At 48.9% G+C, this 14142-nt stretch overlaps 1 long non-coding RNA gene across 1 annotated transcript in view; it reads left to right on the top strand.

The window, feature by feature from the left end:
* The first annotated feature begins 2466 nt into the window (after window positions 1-2466).
* The window catches only part of LOC309651607, a 109054-nt gene continuing 97378 nt past the window's right edge, over window positions 2467-14142 (top strand). Inside the window, exon 1 of the long non-coding RNA XR_014258250.1 lies at window positions 2467-4859. This is a non-coding gene — a long non-coding RNA (uncharacterized lncRNA). The remainder of the gene's footprint in view (window positions 4860-14142) is intronic.

The following is a 14142-nucleotide window of genomic DNA, read 5'->3' as shown; positions in this document are numbered from 1 at the left end:
GGACCCCTGCTTCCTCATCCTTGCCAGCCAGCATTTGTTCTCCCATCCCACTGTGCTTCAGGATGAGGCTTGGTTCAGGTGACTCGGTGCCTCTGTCTACCCTCGTAGTCCAGCCAGCAACCGTTCAACACAGGCCCCTCAGCTCCCCGGTATGGGGTTTGATCTCAGACTCCAGACAGGAATCCTGCAAAGAGCAATTGGTTTGGTTCAGGACATTGAACCAGATGCTGAGGGCCGGGACCAGGAGGGTTAAGCTTTCCCTCCCTCCCGCCTGCCCCCTGCAGTGCTGGCCTCAGCTGCTTGGAATCCCTGGGGTCCTGTAGGGCCCTCCCGCCAGCCAGATGGGCAGCAGCGCCAGGAGAGGAGGAGGAGCAGTGGAAACAGGCCTCAGGGTACCCCCAGGCAGGGAGGGGAAGGGAAGAAGAGGAACAGAGGAAGGATACAGGATGGCTGTGAGGTAGGGAAGCCCCACTGGCAGAGTGGAGAAGGCAGAACCCTTCTTCTTGAGGCAGGCAGGGGACAGGGGCTGCCTCAGGGCTTTGGAGCTGTGGGGAGATCAGGGCACAGGCTGTTGTGCTCAGCCGGCCTCTGCCTGGGAGCCAACTCTTGGCGTGAAACCCTACCCAATGCTGGCTCCTGCTGCTCTTTCTTGTTTCTTAATAAGGTCGAATCAGAGTGAGTCAGAGGAGCCAAGTTTCCTGTTAGGCTCTGTTTGAATAAACTCTGCTCTGAACATAGCTTGGGCCTCTGCACAGGCTCCTGGGGCCAGGGCTGCGGCCCTGCCAGCCATCTCTGCTGAGACTGGAGACCTGGGGTCTTGGCCTGGCCTCCAGATGCTCCCCGGGGAAGCTCGTTAAGCTCTCGGAGCTACAGTCTTCATCTATAATTTGGGGGTAATAATACCTTTCCTGTGGTATATTTGGGAGGATGAAATAAGAGGTTTATGAAAAGTACCCAGCACAGTACCAGGCATGTGGCCACTATTTTTTCTTTCCTCTGGACTGGTGAGAGAAGGGAGGGGTTCATCCCCAAAGGTGTTCCCCCCTTCCCCATTTTCTCTGTCCCTTTCATATGTTTTATCTGTCTTCAGCATCCTTCATTATGCCCAGCTCAGGGTGAACCCCTGGGGCCTGTCCTCTTCCTTCCTCTCCACTCCCTCCCTCATCCTCCTTCTCTCTTCCAGTCTGGGTCTCCCAAAGTTGCTGGCAACACCCCCTCAGATCTCTGAGCCCAGGGAAGCCTGCCTAGTTCCACCTCTCCACACACAGGGCAAGGCCTTGCCCAAGTAGCTGGAGGTGTCCTGGCATCCTTTGATTGGAAGCTGCAGAGTGGGGGTCTGAGAGAGAACTGGGCAGGCTGCAAAGGATGCAGAGCTAGGGTCAAATGAGGGCTTCCAGTCACCAGGCTAGGCTGGGCCTGAGCTGTCTGGAGGTGATGGGGTGGTGGGCAGCTCCTTACTCGGCCCAGTCCCTACAGGCTGTGTTCACACCCACAGTTTTAAGACGTAGCCATGTGGTTGAAGCTTGTTGCCAGTCCCTGGCACTAGGAACCAGGCTCAAGGGTTCTTGGAGGGCTGGGGTATAGGGCTGAAAGAGCTTGTTGGTAGTGTGTGACTTTATTAAGAATCTAATATGTTCTGGACCGGGCTGCTCTGCTGCTGGGCTTCCCATGGGACAGCCAGTGTCCTTTGACCCTGTGCTAGAACTCTAGGCTCTGGAAAATCTGTGGGGGAACGAGGAGGCCTTAGACCCAATCAGTAGAGGGTTTGGGAAGCCGAGAAAGGACAGGAGCAGTGGGATGCCTTACTGCTTTGCAGAGGAAAGGACCAGGAGGCCCACTGTGGGTCAGAATGTTTCTATGGTTGGAGGAAAACAATGAGGCAGGCTCCAGGGAGCCCCTGCCCTCTGTCCCCCACATGGGACAGGCCTGGGTCTCCCCCACCCACCCTGATCCCTGGCTGCTGAGCCCAGGACCCGGCACCTGGGTGGGCAGCTCAGCAAAGGCCATTGATGGGATTTGTGCTGAACTGGGGATGGAAGCCCCAGCCCAGCCAGCACTGGACTGTGCAGGCCCCAGCCGCTGCCTCTAGGAATTGGGCTGGAGGAAGTGCTGAGTGAGGAGGCCTGGCGAGCTGGCACAGAACACGCTGACTCTGCAGGGAGAGGACCACCAAGTGACCACTGCCAGCTGGGCCCTGTGCCCACCCCTCCCCCGAAGCCACATCTGGTGCAATGGCCGGGGAGGCAGGGGGGCTTTGGTCCCCAGAACCAAGGAAGGCAGCTGTGGAAGGGCCCTCGGAGGGGGGCTGGGGGCCTTTGGTTTGGAAGCGCCTCTCTTCCGGGCTGGAACTCTGGAGAAGCCCGGAAATGGGGGTGGTGAGGTCAGAGTCTTTTGAGGGACAAATGGGGTGGGGGGAGGTGGGGGAGGGAAGGAACCCACCCTTCTCTAGGACCCAGGGGAATTCGGTGGCCCTGGCCACCTCCTACTCTGTTTTTCCTCGTAGCTTCCAAGGTTCCCTGGAGAATTGGAAACACCAGAGTTGATAAAATGGTCTGGGCATCAAGGCAAAGCTCTGTGAGGCAGGAAGCCTCCTCGATCCCCTGATCCCCTCGGCCACCAGCCCAGCAGCTTCTCCCCTTCCTGACTTTCTCCCCCTCGGGAGAGGCAGGCGGGGCTCTGGGGCTTGCTGAATGGTAACATTCCCTGTCCACCCCACTCCCCCCCACCCCCGCCCCCCATTCCTCCATCCCAGGGTCCAGAGCTGGCAGAGGCAGGGAAGATCATTATTACAGGAACAGGAGAGGGGATATCATCCCAGGGGCTTTCCTTGCGGGGAGGGATTTTGCCGAAGATGTTGGGTGGGGCCTGCTGGGTAGGAGAGCCCCTTATGTCAAGGTTGGGGGGTGGGTAGCACTCAGCCAGCATGCGGTAGGGAGAAGGAGCTAACAGAGCCCCCTGCCCGAAGGAGAGAGCTGGTGAGACCGAGCAGGATGCCAGTCCCTTGGGCTGCAGCATGGCAAACTCTGGAGAACTGGCAGAGAAACTGAGGCAGGAACCCAGTGGTTCTAATAGCAGCCTGGCAAGGTTAAGGGAGGCTCTTTTCTCTCTCTGTCTCTCTGCTTTTGTTTTCCTGCCTCTATATCTTTAACTTCCATTTCGGTCTTTCTGGGTTACTCTACCTTTTTTTGTTTCTTTTTTCAATACTCCCCATTTTCTCATTCATTCTTTCATTCATTCATTTTCTCTGTCTCCCTCCGTTTCAGTGGCTTGCAGTCTCTACTATTCGTTTCTGTTCTTTCACATCTCTCTTACTCTGCCTCATCTGTTTCTCCCAATTATTCCTTCGTTTGTCCACTCATTCAGTCAGCATGTTCCCTGGGTGCCTGCTGCATGCAGGCCCTGTGCTGGCTGCGGGATCCCCAAAGAGCTCACAGTCTAGTGAGAGTGATACACGTAAACAGACAAGAACAGAGTGACTGTCCTGAATAGAGGTGAATCATTGTGCTGACTCTGTGACCTTTGAGTCACTCAATAAATATTTGTTGAATAAATGAATAAATGGTGAATTTCCTGTTCATATTCTTTGACTATTTTCTGTTGTAACGTTCATCTGCTTAGTATTGATTTATAAAATGTAGTATATTTAGCATCTTTTTGTATATCACTTTGTCACATATTGTGCAAGTAATTTTTGAAGTTTGTCATTTGAATCAGTATTTTTAATACTTTCCTGATATACTGAAGTGCTTCATTTTTAAGCTGTCAAATTATTGATTTTTCCTTTATGATCTCAGACTTTATCGTTGTATGACCTTTGCCTTCATCAAGAATGTATACATTTTCAATTAAATTTCAAGATTTTATAATTTCATTTCACTTTTTTATTTAACTATTTTATCTTCATATGTGGTGAGAGGTAAGAACACAACTTTAAAACAAATTAAGCCACTGTCCCAACGTGAATCATAGATTAATCCATAAATGAATTCCTAGTGATCTGAAAGTCCATTTTATCACATACTGAATATTCTTCTGTTTGACTGGGCTTTCTATTCCGTTCCATTGGCTTATCAGATCATTTTTACACTGATATGCCCTATATTAGTAATTGTGACTTTTAAACAAGGGTTGTTAACTGAGAGTACAAGCCCTATTTATTTATTTATTTATTGGCCGCACCATGCAACATGTGGGATCTTAGTTTCCAGACCAGGGATTGAACCCGTGCCCCCTGCAATGGAAGCACGGTATCTTAACCACTAGACCACCAAAAATTATTTTTTGTGCTTGTCATTTAGATGGATTCTAGATTTTTTTTTTGTTGCCAAATTAAACAAAAACAAAACAAAATATCCCTCGGGGAATTGGAATTGGATTAAATTTATAGATTAATGTAGTGATAATTAACTTCTTCGCAACACTGAGTGTTTCCATTCAGGAACATGGCGTATCTTTCTATTATTAAGGTCTTTTTAATTGTTGTTCTTCAGTCAAGTTTTATAGATGAATGTATGTGTTTGGTGCTTCTTTTCATGAAACATGGCAATGGCATCTGTGGTAGGCAGCTTCTGAAATGGTTCCCAATGATCCCTGGTAGTCACTCCCTTGTATAATCCCCTCCCTTTATGTGTGGTTTGGACCTAATGACTCGCTTCTAGTGAATAGAATGTGGAAAAAAGTGATGGGCTGTTAATTCTGAGATTAGGTTGTGGAAGACTGTGACTTCTGTCCTGCTGGAGCTCTCTTTTTCTCTCAGGTTCTCTCACTTGCCTGCTCTAATAAAACCAGCTGCCATGTTGTGAGCTGCCTTATGGGAAGCCCGTGCAACAAGGAACTGAGGCCCTCAGCCCAACAGCCATGTGAGTGAGCTCAGCCATTTGAACCTTCAGATGAGACCACAGCCTTGGCTAACTACTTGATCATAGCTTTGTGACAGACCCTGAGACAGAGAACTCAGCTCAGCCATACCCAGATTCCTAACCCACAGAAACTGTGGGATAATAAATGCTGTTGTTTTAAACCACTAAGCTTTGGGGGTAATTTGTTATGCAGCAATGGATAACTAATACAGCATCTTTATTTATTTAATTTTTGCATAATGTTTTCTAACAAGTTATCAGGAAGTAGAAAAGATGTTAACTTTCTGTGGTTATTTTATAACTGGGCACTTTACTGAACTCTTCTTTTCTGATAATTTTGTGTTTCTTTTCCTAGTTTTTCTAAGAGAGTCATATTTGCAAATAATTATAATTTGTTCTCTTGTTATATTTTTTCTAATTGCGTTACCTAGAATTTTTAAAATAATGTTGAATAATAAGACAGTGAAAATCTTTGTCTTGTTCCCATATTTGATGAGAATGCTTCCTGTATTTCACTGTTTTGGTGTTGGCTGTGGATTTGAGAGCTAATATTTTTTTACCACGTGAAATAAGTATACTTCAATCTCCAGTTCACTAGAGCTTTTTAAAAGAAAATCAGGAATGGATGTTGAAATTTACCAAACATCTACTCAGCACGTAAAATGATCTTTTTTCTCCTTTGACTTATTGCTGTGGTTAATCAGTTTCCTGCAGTTTTGATATAGCATCATTTGTGCATTCCAGGAATGTTTGCTCATGGTGTATTCTTTTCATGGTTCTGTACTTTCACTGTAAGCATCTTTGCCAAGACATCTTTGCCACAAACGTTTATATCACATAACTAACTGGCTGTAAGGCAATTTTGCCATAAAAGATAAAGAGGGACATTAAGAAGGACAGAAACATGAAAAATGAACAATGAAATTTAAAAGACTTTATTACAAAATACAAAATATTTGAATACATTTAAAATGTGCATAGATTCATGGCAATACTATACAAATAACTGATTATATTTTGTGGATTGTCCCTAACTGCACTTGTTTTTCCAGGTCTTTCATTCATAGTATTTTATACTTTCACTTGTTGACTTCTCATTTGGCATTGCTCTTTTTCCTTCTGGCTAAAATTTCTTCCTTCACTAGGAGAGGTATCCGTTTCCAAGTTGTGGGATGCGTATTTGTACCTGAGCCCTGTACTGAGCCGTGAAAGCCTCTACACTGTCGTTAGTACTTGTCATAATGTCCTCTGTCCGTTGATCATCCTTCCAGGCTTGTGTGGGAAAAGTGGGCTCAACTCTGCACCTTCAAGGCCCTCGAGGCCTCTTTCTCCTCCAGTGTAGTGTGTTTCAGAATAAGAAACCAACTCTTGGGGCAAATCATCGTCATCTGTCAGCTCCATAAAGCCGTCAATAACGTCGCTAACTGGAAGAAATGCTAACACATTTCAACCAGTGGAAAGCAAACTGTCAAACAAAAACTGTCAACCAGTTATTTGATCTTTCTCAGCAAAATCGCCTTACGGCCCATTAGTTATACAGCAAAAATGCTTTCGGCAAAGATTTCTGTGGCAAAGATGCTTATGGTGAAAGCATTGGACACACTCTCTTGATACATTCTTGGACTGCTTTGGACTTTGATTAAATTTTTATTAGGACTTTATATCTATATAAAAGAGACTAGCGTATGACTCATTCGTTCGTTCTGTTTTTCTTTGCGCCGTTTGTCAGGTTTTAGTATTAGGGTTATTCCAGGTTTACAAAAGAGTTGAGAAGTGTGTGAGTCAGGGTCCTGGCAAGAAACATCCCCCCCAAATGGTTTAAATAGAGAGACGTTAATGAGGGGACTCCCTATAGAAGTGTGGATAAGGTGAAGGGAACAAACAAGGGACAGCGAGGCACCCAGAAATTAGCACTAGTGGGGAGACACCACCATCCCCAGGGCTGCGGGGACGAGGGAGGAACCCAGAGAGAGCTGGCACCTTGGAGGATAGGTCCAGGCAAGAGCTGAGGTTGGGGACACTGCTACTGCCAGAGAGAGGGCACTAAAGCGGGGAGGGAGCAGGAAGAATATAGCAATGCTTCTCGCCTTCGGCCCTCCAGCCTCCTGCCCTGCTCCCTGTTGTCAGAATCCTACCAGAAGCTGGAGGATCAGGAAGCCCGGGGGATGAATGTGGTTTGTGGGCTCAGCCCCCTGGGGCCTGGGACTAGACAGGGAAGGATGTGGTTTCTGCTGTGGTTTCTGTCTCGTGACTGGACTCTGACGGATACGTACATAATCATACGTCTGACAAGTTTTTAACATTCACTTCCACATCTTTATACGGCAGCTTCCCTATACTGATTTTTTGTTTGTTTGTTTACTATGATTTTGCTTATTTTGATTCTTTCCTGCTTGCTAAGAGTGCATCCCTGAGGATTCTCCCCCATGAAATGTAGAACAACACGTGGCATGTATCCTAAGTTCTGGAGTGCAGGAAAGTCTTTTCCTTTTGTCTTCATGCATGAGTGCACCTGGCAGATGGTTGGAATTTTAGGTTACAAAATTGTGATCCCTCAAAATTCTGTAGAAGCGTGGTTCCCAAAGTGTGTTCCATAGAGCACCTGTCTTTCCACAGAGTCAATGGAAACGGGTTTTATCGTTAAATAAGCTTGGAAAACTGTGCTTGCTAATATCACTAATTTCACAAATGCTTTAAAAGCCCTGAGAAAGCTTCAGTATAGGATCTTGTCTTGTTTTGCTTCACTCTGCATCTCCCAAGTTTGTTTTATGACAGAAGCTTTTTTCTCCAACATAAGTACTTCCCAACATTCCATGGAATGGAAACTCTCTTCCAATTAAACATTATTCAGGAATGTTGTAGATGTTTCTCCCATTTTCCCCTCTGCATGGGTGCTTATAGGGTTATTTCTTTACCCTTAAAATGGACAAAATCCTGCATGGTATTTCTAAGTTGTTTTTTTAATTAATTTGACTTAGATAAAAAGGAACCTTTTCAATGTATAGGCTTAGGCTTCCCATCAGCTCAGGAGTATCCTCTTCTTTTTCCATTCTTGCTTTTGTTTCATTTGTTTGGTTTCTTCTTTTGGTCTTGATGTCTATTGTGGCCTCTCTCTTTGTTTTTATCCCTTTGGGCTTTTCCTCTGCCTTCTCAGAGGACTTATATCTGTCTCTACTTTTACAGATTCAATCTTCTGTAGTTTCAATTCTGTTCTTTACCATCGTAATGCAATTTTAAATCCTGCTGCTGCCTTTGTAGTCTCTTTACAGCCTTTCTTTCTTCTCCTATATGGTTTGCTTCTGATTTCCACCTACCTCTCAGCCAGCAGCCTTCTCATTTCATTCTTCCCGTCTTGTTTTTCCACTCTCCTTTCTTAGAGTTCACATTTTAATTAAATGAAGTGCACACAAAGCAGATGTGGTCTGAAAGTTATTTTTGTGTCTGTGATAAATCTTTTTCAAAGGAATTATTTTTCTCTGCCCTTTGAGGGACTCGTTCTTTTCCCTTCATGATACAGGATCTTTTCAAAGACTGTGTGTTTGCAAGCGTATGTGTGCGCGTGTGGGTGGGTGTTTGCTTTTACTCCTCCTTAAAAAATGAATGTTTTGTAAAATCTTATTATTTTCCCCAAAACAAGAGGGAAAGAAATGGATTCTCTTTAGCTCACCATCCACCTGGATGTTTTTCCAACTGTCCGGTCATCTTTTAGGCTGAAGGACTGGTAAATGCAAACTCATATCACCAACTGGCTGTGAACACAAATTGCCCGTGTCATATGTCCCCCCACTCATCTCCAGAGTTGACCTGTGGGTCTTGCTGGCTGTAGTGTGTGTGTGTGTGTGTGTGTGTGTGTGTGTGTGTGTGTGTGTGTGTGTCCTGTTCTTTCTCAACTCAAGTAGAGCCTTCCAAGGGCCATTACCAGCTCAGGGATCTAGTTGGGGGGAAGAATGGGAGTTGGCTGGGGGCAGACCCAGTGGGGAATCTTGCTTCTGCACCAGGGGCCAGCTATACGCTAGGCTACTCCTCTACGTAATTGATGCAGCCATGATAAGACTTGCGCCCACCCTGTCAGGGAAGGAGAAGCGTGGTATCAGGGAGACACTGATTCAGAGCTTCCCCCCAGTTATCCACTTGGCCTAGCAACCACATGCACCCCAAGGCCCCCAGTCAGCTCCTCCCAAACGCTGTTGATCCGCAGCACTGAAAGGGCTTCCGAATGACATATTCTCTGCAAGCCCCATGTCCCACCACCTGCCCTCCAAATTCAGAAGCAGTTGGCAAATGCTGCCAGGATCTCATCTACTTATTTCTCATGAAGGAAGTTTAGCTTTCTCAGAAACGAGTTGGGAAGCAGCCCTCGGGGTCTCCCTTCGATCCGGATCGTGCATATTCTCCGCAGATCCTCAGTATTCCTGCCATGGGAATATGCTTCCCCTGGCTTCCAAGCCGACTCAGCCTTGCCCTTCTTTTTGTTAATTCAATTTAAAATAATGTATTTATATATTTATTTATTTGGGCTTTCCCTTCTTTTATATTCTTTTGATCAATTCAGCTGGGCTCTGGGAGGGAGGAGAGCCCTGCAACAGCATGACCTGCTGCTGTGTGGGACTTGTCCTATTCCGGATGCAGCTAAGACCCCAAACTGAGAACAAAAGACACCAGGGACCCTGTGTCCCTACATTCAGAGGGTTACCAATGAGCGCCGGGAGCTCACACCATCGCTCTTCCGCAGGGCTCGCAAGGGGGCTGGACTGGCTCTTCTCTTCTTGGCACCATGACGGCCCACAGTGCCCGGAAGAGGAGCCAGGCGGGAGAGAGTCATTTGCCACGTGGGGAGTGCAGTGCATGTGGCCAAGGCTACTCTCTCCCCTCTTGGGGGGTGATGATGGGGTGCTTTTCCTCCCTGAAGCCACAGGGAATTTCTTGTAAGGCGAGACAAGCTTGTCATCCCCAGGTGGGTGTCTGCTTCATCTGTGGACTCTGTGATATATCTCTGGGCTGCCTGGGGAGGGGAAAGGGAAATAGGAGACAGATGGCAGGGCGGGAAGAAGGAGCACTGTGGGAGGTAGCTGGGCTCAAGCTGACATGCTGGTGCCTCACCCAGGAGGGCCTTGCTCTAAGGCTTCAAGAAATGCACAGGCCCTCCGAGAGAGTCAGCTTGTGAACAGAGAATGGGTCGAAGTAGCCAGAGTGGCAATGCAGCCAGGAGAGGACAGGCTTGTGAGATCTGCTTCCACACCCCCCTCCTGGCCCCCCAGTCCCAGAGATCCCTAGAAGAGAGAGGAGGAAGACGGCTCTAGAGCCGGAATCCCCCTCACTCTGGGGTCTCAGCTCTGCCGGGGGAGATGAACAGGACTGAGTGTTGATTGCTGAAACGAGACTGTTCCAATAGATGAAAATGGTAGGAGAGTTGTGCGATGCAACCAAGATGTCATTAAGAGCCCTGCCACCCAGCGGGAAAGGGGCTTTCAGCAGGACACAGCTGGGTGAGGGGGGGGGTTAGTTGTTAGAAAACAATTTCATGTTTATACCCCAACAAATTGAGACTCTGCAATGAACGTGTTACCCTTGAAAAACTCTTTCTTAAAAGCAAAAGGGGAAAAAAACAGCTTCAGAACATTTCGGGGGTAAGGAATGTATAAAAGGGGATGGGAGCTTCTGTGAGTGAAGACAGAGAGGGGAGGCCATCGGCCGGGGACCGAGGGGGTCAAGGAGCATGTCTTGTCCTTTTGCTTGCAAGGACAGGAGCCCAACTCGTGCTAGCTTATGTGGAAGTGGGGACTTATTGGAGGGGTCCCGGAGCATCTCACAGAATCTAAGTAAGAATTCAGTAGTTGAGCCAGGGGAGTGGTGGTGACGCAGGTGGGCACGAGTGACGTCTGGAACCAGCCCTCTCCCAGCCCTCGTTTTTGCTTCCTGCTGCAGGTCAGCCTCGTTCTTTCCTCTCACTGTACACAGGTTTTGTCCAGAAGACAGAAAATATGGCCACTAACGGCTTCCAGGTGTTGTAACGTGAAGGTTCTGTCCCAAGAGAAAACTGACTCTCAGTGGTCCCAAGTCTAAAAAATCCCAGAGGGAAAAAAAAAAAAAAAAAAAAAAAAATCCCAGAGGACGGCTTCACCGGTGGGGTCAGGCCAGGTGCACACCCTGGACAGTCAGCCTGGTTGGGGAGGGCAGCTCCGCAGAGGAGCAGGGAAGGGCCATCCCAGGAAAAAGAGGATTGGTGCCATCAGGCATTCACAACTGGTGTTCCCGGCAGGCATCTGACCTTTTGACACCATGGTCTTCTGTAAGGATGGGGCTCTGACAACCCCACCATCCCTCCACCTGCCAGGGTGCCACACAAGCTGCAGAAGTTCTGATGACACTGTGGCCTTCACCCCTCATGAAGCCCAGGCAAGGGAAACAATCGCAGAAATCATAATAGCTGGCATTTATTGCCCACTTACTATGTGCCAGGCTGTGGGCTGTGCTCTATATGAGTTGTCATTGAATCATCACAGCAACTGTATTATTTTCATCCATTTCGAGAATGAGGATGCAGAGGTTAAGTTGGAAAGATTAGGAACCCAAGGGCACGTGGCTAGTGAGGGCCAGTACTGGCCCTCTGCCCAGGTCTGTCAGGCTCCCAAGTCCACAAGTTTTTACCATTCAGCTCTCCTGCCTCTAAGACTGAAGGTCTGGGCCTTGGCATTTCCAGAGAAAGTAGAAAAGTCTTCCTGGCCCGTTATGGACTTTCGGGCATCACAGACAGAGCCTGAGAAACTCCCCGGGGACTGGTTGTGTCACCATGAGGTCTCCAGAAGGTCGTGCTGAGCATCTGAAGAGGTGACTCTGCTATGTGCAACTGCTGTGGTTGATGGAGGGGCCGCATAGCTCCATCCTGATGGCTCTGGGGACAGAAGGGGCCCAGGCTCCACTCTTCCCTTCTTTTGTCCCGCATCTCCTTTCTTTCTCCTCCCTTCTGGTTTTCCCTCTTCCTGCACTAGTGGGAGGGGAGTTCCCCCAGGCACCCAGGGCCCGTTACACAGGCTCTAGCTAGGTCAGCTGTGGGCTGCAGGCAGCACCGTCGTCAGCAGAGGGCGCCAAAGCTTCTTCACATCCAGGGCCCAGGCCCAGCCCTGGAGGGGAGAGCAGAGAGGCAGGTTGGCAGGATGGGTACCGCATGCTCCCTGCCCATTCCTCTTGCCTCAGTCAGCCCGTCCTCTGTGCACCTGTACTTGGAGCCGATAAATGTGCACATGCCTTCGTGTGTGTCTAGGGGTGTGTGTGTGTGTGTGTGTGTGTGTGTGTGTGTGTGTGTGTGTGTGTGTGTGTGTGTGTGTGTCTGGTTCTCCCAGTGTCAAAGAGGAAGTCCCGGGTCAGGGCATAGGGAGAGATACTCTGTCCATAACAAAGCCACTGATTTTACAGACCTCAGTAACACCGTTTTCTGGGCAGGCATTATAATTCTAGTTTCTGTCCTACTGTGGGACAGGCCAAGAATGACTGCATAAAGGGAGGGGAATGAACAGTGATCCAGCTCTCTGTCTGTGCCAGGTCTTGACTAGAAGCTTGACACCTATTACCCTGGTTGGCCAATCCCAACAGTCATGTGAGCCAGGCAGTATTAGTCCCATTATACAGATGAGGATGAGGCAGCTCAGGGAGGTTAAGTAACTTGCCTGAGGTCACACAGCCAGGAAGTGGTGAAGGTAAGATTCGAACCCTTGTCTCTCTGATTCCAAAGTCCATGCCGGTTTCACACCTTCTAAAGCTGCCCTCTCAAACTTGTGTTTTCGTTACATGCAGACACCCCCCCCACCCCCCACCCCCCCAAAAAATGGGCTTGAGAGCAGCCAGTGAGGTTCCAGGAGCAGCAGCTGGCTCGTGGCTGGAATGACAGAGAAATGAATGTTGATGGACAGTGGCGGTTTCTGGGATTCAAGGAATAAGGGACTATATTTAGCTGTTTGCTGTGGGCTAGTTAGCTGATGGGGAGTGAGGACCCAGACTGGCTGGGAGGAGGGAGAGAGAGAGAGAGAATAGGAATGAATGGGAATAAGGTGCTCAGCTGACTGGCCTGGCTCCTCGCCCTCAGAGTTGGGTCTCTGTGGCCAGCTTTGCATGGAACCATGGCTGGTTGGGGGTCTCTTTATGAAGAGGAGTCCCTACTATATCACGGCTGGTGGGACAGAGAACAGGGCTTGCAGAGGAGAATCTTCCAGGCCTTTCAGATTGTCTTCTCCACATACATGATATTGGCCTTTGAGCCATTCCAGCTTGGGGGTGAGGGGGGATCTGTAGACCAACGTTTGGCGAAGCTCAGATCCAAGGCACTGCAGCCACCTCCTGGATGCTTGGGGTTGAGCCCCTTTGAGTTACGTGACCTCAGATGAGCCTCCTCATGGGCCCGGACATCCCTCTTCTTTCTCACAAGGGAAGATTGAGACACTTGCTCTGGATGTGCCTTGGGCTTGGTTTTCCCAAACAATCTGCTTCCCAGAGGAATAGAGAGAGAAGTTCCTGCCTTCTCCTCCCATGTCTGTGGTTCTGTCCCCGTCTGCCCTCCTCTTCAACCACTTTGTCCCCTCCTTGTGTAACCGATGCAGCTGGTCCCTCATCCTTCTCTTCAAACTGCCCCTCCCCCTCAGATTTCACTCACTCAAAAAACAAGTTGGAGTTTACTGACAATTTGGGTGGAAAGACCTAGAAGAGGGAGGGTCTCTCACCCCAGTGCAACACTTGAGATGCTTTTCTGACATTTCTCTCCACCCTTCTCCCTACTTAGGTCCCCCCGTTCGCCTACCCACCACATCCTTCAAGGTGGGCAGCACAAAGGGCCACCAGGCACCAGGGCACACCTTCCTGATATAAATAACAACAATACTTGTCTATGTAGAAGTAGCACCACAAACCTTCTGGGACTCTGAGTCCGAGCAGCTGAGGCTGCAAGAGAGGCCCCGAAGCTGGAGCACAGGAGACCTGCCTGTGTCCCACCCACACCCAGCCACACTGCAGGCGACACGTGGCCGGTTACTTCCCTTGCTGGGCCTGGATTTCCTTGTCTGAGTTCTCTTCCCTCTAGACCGCACTGCCTTGAGGGGAGGCTCAGGGACAGGCCTGCCCTGGGACAGGCCCCAGCAAGTCCACATAGACACCAAGCTGCCCGCTTGACCACCTCCACAGGGATTCTGCTCTGCCCCCGAGGGAGGCCCACAGCCAGGACCTGGGGCAAATGCTGTAAATCCGCAGGAGTGCTCGCAGTTCAGCACACCTGGGAGCCGTAGATTGCTGGGCGTGG

Source organism: Balaenoptera physalus, assembly GCF_965194825.1.
Source record: "Balaenoptera physalus genome assembly, chromosome: 2".
Classification (NCBI taxonomy): Eukaryota; Metazoa; Chordata; class Mammalia; order Artiodactyla; family Balaenopteridae; genus Balaenoptera; species Balaenoptera physalus.
This window is presented reverse-complemented; position numbering and strand designations above follow the sequence as displayed.